The sequence below is a fragment of the Hydra viridissima genome, unplaced genomic scaffold (genome assembly GCF_058129835.1).
Source record: "Hydra viridissima isolate aposymbiotic clone 2 unplaced genomic scaffold, HvirCarnegie_v1 scaffold_6, whole genome shotgun sequence".
NCBI classification, from domain to species: Eukaryota; Metazoa; Cnidaria; class Hydrozoa; order Anthoathecata; family Hydridae; genus Hydra; species Hydra viridissima.
This window is the reverse complement of record NW_028324305.1, coordinates 5,503,296-5,509,357: the sequence shown is the minus strand read 5'-3', so window position 1 is coordinate 5,509,357 and position 6,062 is coordinate 5,503,296.

Here is a 6,062-nt window from a genome sequence, read left to right as displayed (position 1 = left end):
AAAGGATATTTTCACTTTAAGGAATTTTAACTGTTGGTCGCCGCAATCGAATGAAAAAATCACTAAGGTGGTTGCTATGGTTACTAAGTTAAAAAGTTGTTTAAATATTTTTCTTGAAATTTATGTATTACATTATTTCTTGAAATAATGATAGGGGAGACCGGGACTAGTTGTCAGCAGGAGTAAGTTGACGAATTGCGTTTTTCTGCAGAGTTTTTTTATCAAAAAGTATCAGAAATCTCAGGGAACTTTCCTAATTGACCATTTCATCTTGGGTCCTATGAATAAAACTGCTATAAACCTTCCAGTCACAATTGATTTACTATTATCAGTCAGGCTGTTTTAGTAGTTGTCGTTTTTCAGGATCTTTAGGCAGTTTATTGAAAAGCTTTTGGGGTTTATTGGCAAAATTTTCACAGGGGAAGCTGGAAAACAAAAAATATCTTTACAAAATTAATTTTTTTTTAAATTTTTATTTCTAACAATATTGAAAAAATTTATTTTTACAAAAAAAATATTTTTGAATTTTTTTACAAAAAAATTTTTTTAGGGGATTTTGTTACCAGGAACAAAGGTGGGGTGTTGTTTTGTTACCAGGAATAAAGGTGGGGTGTTGTTTTGTTACCAGGAACAAAGGTGGGATGTTGTTTTGGCTTCATATTCAAACTACTAACTGCTACTAGCTCATAGAAATAATAAATAATTTTTATACATTTTTACTCACTAATACGTTAATAATCTTTTTTATAGTTTGCGCCAACTTACCCCGGGGTGGGGCAAGTTTTTCTTTTTTTAAGGCCCAGGAAGGAGCCATAAGATTTTTTTTTTAAATGAATGTAACTAGTACAAGTTACCCAAATTCATAGACTTCAAGACTACACTTTAATTTTTTCAAAGAAATATGTCGTTAGCAGTGTTATTCTCGTTAACGAAAACGAAAACGAAAATGTGTCGTTAACGAACTGTTTTTCTAAAACTAAAACTAAAACGAAAAAAAAATTTTTTAATTAAAACTAAACTAAAACTAAAACGAAAATAAATTTGAAAACTAAAACTAAACTAAAACTAAAAAAATTTTATAAAAAACGAAATAAAAACTAAAACGAAAGAATTTCAATCAATTTCAAAGAAAATCAAAAGAAACTTATGAAAACGAGAATCATAAAAGTGCGGTTTTCATTTCCAGCCGTCAATGGTCAAATCACGCACCGTTTACGATTCCAGGGACCTTACGTATATGCTAAATACTCGATCAGAATTCCAATTTTTTTTTTTTTTTTAACAACGTCAAAAAAAACTTTCCGTTCTAAAAATTTATCGAATCTCATCTTAAAAACTCGAATATTTTTTTTCATTACTGTTACCATTGACAACAACAAAAAAACAACCTAATTATTTTATATTTCCATTATTATTACATTAGATAATTATCATTTTATTATATTTCCGTGATTTTTTGCAGTATTTAAAAAACTTCCTTAAGTTTTAACAAACATCAAATATTCGCAAAAAATACTTTGTTAAGTATATCTAAACTGTTACACTAACTTACACACATTACAAAATATAGGCTAGCTTATATAAAATTACATTGATCAAAAAAGAACGAACAAAATGTTTAAAAAAACAATACTGAAAAGTTTTAAAAACGAAAACTGAAGCAAAATTGGTTTTTTAAAACTAAAACTAAACTAAAACTAAAAAATTTCAATAAAAACGAAAACTAAAACTAAAATGATTTTAAAAACTAAAACTAAAACTGGAACTAAAAAGAATAAACAAAACGAAATAAAAACTAATACTAAAATGAGTTCTAAAACGAAAACTAAAACTGAAACTAAAAAATTAAATAAAAACGAAATAAAAACTAAAACTAAAAAGATTTTTAAAACTAGAATAACACTGGTCGTTAGGACAACTAATTGCTGTAAAATTTGATAGAAGTAAAATATGAACTGATTTAGTAACTGAAATAAGAATTAAAATGATTAAAATCATAAGAACTGAACTGAAATTAATTTCATCAGAACTGATTCAAAAGAAGTAAAATTAAAATTAGAAATTAAATCAATGCTACAAGAACGAAGTAAAAATGGAAATTGAAATTATATTTAGAACTTAAATATCACTGGGCAGTTCCTGCAAATATAACGGATGTTGAGCTTTTCTGTCTGATTCATGATCTACTCAGGATGTTTTATGCCTTTTTTAAATAGCAATTTTACCTGGAACATCAGAAAATATTGCCTTATCGTAATTTATGTATGTCAGCAAGTCTAATAATACTTTCTTTAAAATTATCAAAATTTATGTTAATTTAATCGAAATGCTTTGCTTGCTTTAACATTCTGTTCTTGTTTAACTGATAAATTTTCTATTTGTGTTTTCAAAAATCTTATAACCCTATTTAAACCAGGAAGATTCTCCATAAAACAGTTCGTCCTTTTTCATTTAAGATTCGTTTTGCTATCATTCTAATGTTTTGATAATGGACAAATCCAGTCTCCACATGTATCAATTTTATGAGAGATCTTTCCTGCAATACAGTAACATTGCCCACCATATGTAGAAACAGTTGTTTTCAGCTCTTTTTTTTGAACTTTGCTAAATGGAACACCATGCTTTTCTTCACATTTTCTAAGATATAATTACAATAAAATTTTCCTCCCTGTAATCATGGTATCTCTGAGCTCCCCATCTTCTTGGGATGTTTAGCCTAATATATAAAATCCTAATTTATAAATGTGTCTTAAAAGTATTCACGTGGTACATACATTTCTTTTTTGTTTAATACACATAAAAATTTACCATTATTGTTAAATACATATTACATATGCATTTCAAAATACCACAAAAGTGAAATATATTATACAACAAAATACTCCAAAAGTAATCATTTTTCTCATGTTGTTGTGTAAACTAACACCCGCACTTCGAGGTTTTTTCAAAAATAACCAAAAAAACGCACCAAACATTCCATATAAAATAATTTGGAAAGCCAAGATAATGGTTAATAAGATTTGGCTATTGCATTGTTGAAAAATATACTTACAGTATGAGAGTCATAAAGAAGTTTAACAGCATGTCGACAAATCTCTTTTTTAGGCTCTTGAAATCGTCTGTCTACTTGGTATTTAAATATTGTAGTAAGTATACAGTGGTGGAAAAGATAATAAATGCATGACCTACACATTCAAAAAAATACATTTTATTCTCAGCAATTGATAATAATTTGTATTTGTTTTTTATTTTTATGATGTTTAGTGTCAATAGACGATATATCTTTAAAAAAATTACTAAGCTCTCTTTAATTTTTCTTATGTGACTAACAATTATGTTTAAAGCAGCTGAAAATTTAGTGCAAAAAAATAAATACAGAACTAGTCAATTGCTATTTTTCTTTAATCTTCTACTTTTATTACTTTTAGAATATTTGTTTGACTCCGTAATATCATAGGCATTGGAGAACGGAGCGGAGGGGGTGATAACCCTAATATTTAGTCAAAATGAAGAGTCACTGATACCTCTCCCCATCAAAACCCCTCGCCCTCCGATGATGAGAACTATGACTTTCCAACACCACTGAGTAATATTATGAATAGTATTTTATAATATTATGAAACGAAGCATGTTCAATAAGTGTTCTGTATCATTCAGAGAACAAGTTTGTCATAAATATTATGCATGGACAAATAAGATATGGGACTTAGTTTAGTGGACAGACGAATCTAAAATTAACATTTTTGGATCAGATGTAAGCAGTTTGTCCGCAGACCACTAAATAAAAAGTTTGACCAAATTACACTAAAAAAACAGTAAAATTTGGTCGTGGAAACATTATGGTGTGGGGATGTTTCTAGTCATCTGGTATTGGTCCAATATATTTAATAACAGACACAATGACAGCTGACATTTATGTTAACACGCTTCAAGAAATAATACTTCCATCTTATTTGTTATCTTCTTGAAACATTCAAGGAGAGGATAACATGTTGTTGTTTTGAATGTTTCAAGAAGATAACGATCCAGAACATATGGCTTCAATCGCAAAGAGATGGTTCTAAAATAATGGTATAAAACAATTGGATTGGCCAACATAATTGCCGGATTTAAATCCAAAAGAAATTTTATGGAAAATTGTAAGATACGGTAGTAAAACAAGTCTATAAACAATCATGAATTGCTGAGAATAAAAATTATTTTTTTTCTAAATGTGTAGGTTATGTAATAAATGTGTAGGTTATTATTTTTTTCGCCACTATATGCATACTTTTTTATTTCAGATAAATAAATGATAACCAAAATGTAAAAAAACTTCAAAAAAGTTACTACGAAAGCACCATACATTTCTGGGAAAACCCCATCGCTGTGTAAAGCCACCCCAAATCATGTTACTACTAAAAAAATGGAGGTTAGAATAAATGGGGTATTACCCATATATACCATTTATTTTAAAAAGAAAGCATTATTGCTCTTAAAATTTTCATCCATATATTTTATGATCTTCGGACCAACAAATTCTGTGAAGTGAACTTATGATATGCACAGTGAACGATGATGTTGATAAATATAACCTAATAATAACCCCGTTTTGTGTAGAGAAAATGTATGCTGTAAATTAAGGTAATAGTTGAGGAGACGCAGTTAATCTCAGATTTAAAAAGAAAGCAATCAAAGCATGAGAAAACAACTTCGAGTTTACTGTTGTGCAGCGTAGTGACATTTTTATTATCATCCAACCTAAATATTAATTGCGTTCTTTATATTAAAAAAAATGTTAAAAACAGAATTCCAAAAAACAAATTCATTGGAAGAGCTGCACATTGCACACACAAAATATTCTCATTTTAAACGAACCGGGATACCGCTGCATACCAAGGCACGCTTGAAGAATTATCAAAGGTGTAGTGCATCTTTTCTGTTAATTCCTCTTTGTTTTACCTTCTGCAACACAACTTTTGTCATTTAAAGCCAGTAATATCTACTTGATAAATCATATCCAATGATACATTCTTTCACTGCAGCATCTTCTGTTATACGCATAAAAAACCGGAACTACACTTAGTTTCTGTGTTTTCATAGAAGGATATGGTATAACTTGGTTTTCCAATATTATTGAACAAACGTTGTGAGGCTCACTTTTCTTATACTTTCTTTTGCTTGAACTCCATGATTCTAGTCTCGAAAAGCACGCTTAGTTTATATAAGATGGGTTAAAAAAAAAATCAGTAAATAAGCCACTCAATTATTCTGATTCTTCTATTTTAAAATTTGAATGTAAAGTAACCAACAATGCATGATTTTGTATACTTAGCTTTTATTTTGTAGCGTTAAAATAAAACCATCAAACAGCTGACATTTAGTTCTAGAACTTGCTTGTGGGATTTTTTTCCCCCGTTTATTTTATGGCCATGAAACAGCAGTCTAAAGTTTCAAGATATACTTTTATACGAGTTATTAAATATGACTTACGAAACTCGCTTTCTTTTCGATTGTAATTGAGGAAACTTACTGTTGTGAATATATATTATATAATATTCATAAATTTTCTGAAAGTCGTTTATCTTTTTTGAAAAGAAAAAAAAAATCTCTTTTTAATTATATAAAACAATCTTAAATTTACAAAAATTTTTATAAAATAAACAATAGTCTTGTTGTGACTTTCCGGAACAACTTTTTTGTTTCTGATGATGAAACATCACGTAACCTTTTTTTTGTTTGTTTTTTTATTTTCTGATTCGTGTCGTTCACACGTCTTTTATCCCTGGCATTAAACCTGATAATGGTTTCACGTTTGATTTTTTACGCTGTTTGTGCAGAATATTCTTTTTCTATACAGATCTATCTTTAGTTTATTAGTTCTGTTAGATGAAAACTACAAGGATGAAATTCAGACTCTCATAAAGAATTACACTTATATAGAATGCAGAATGTCTCCTAAAATCCATATCCTCTATGCTCAACTTATTAAATTCAAGAAGAACAAGAAGATTAACTCAGAAGGACTAGACGAGCGATTTACTGGAATTTGAAAATCGTTACCAAAGACAGTATAATGAAAA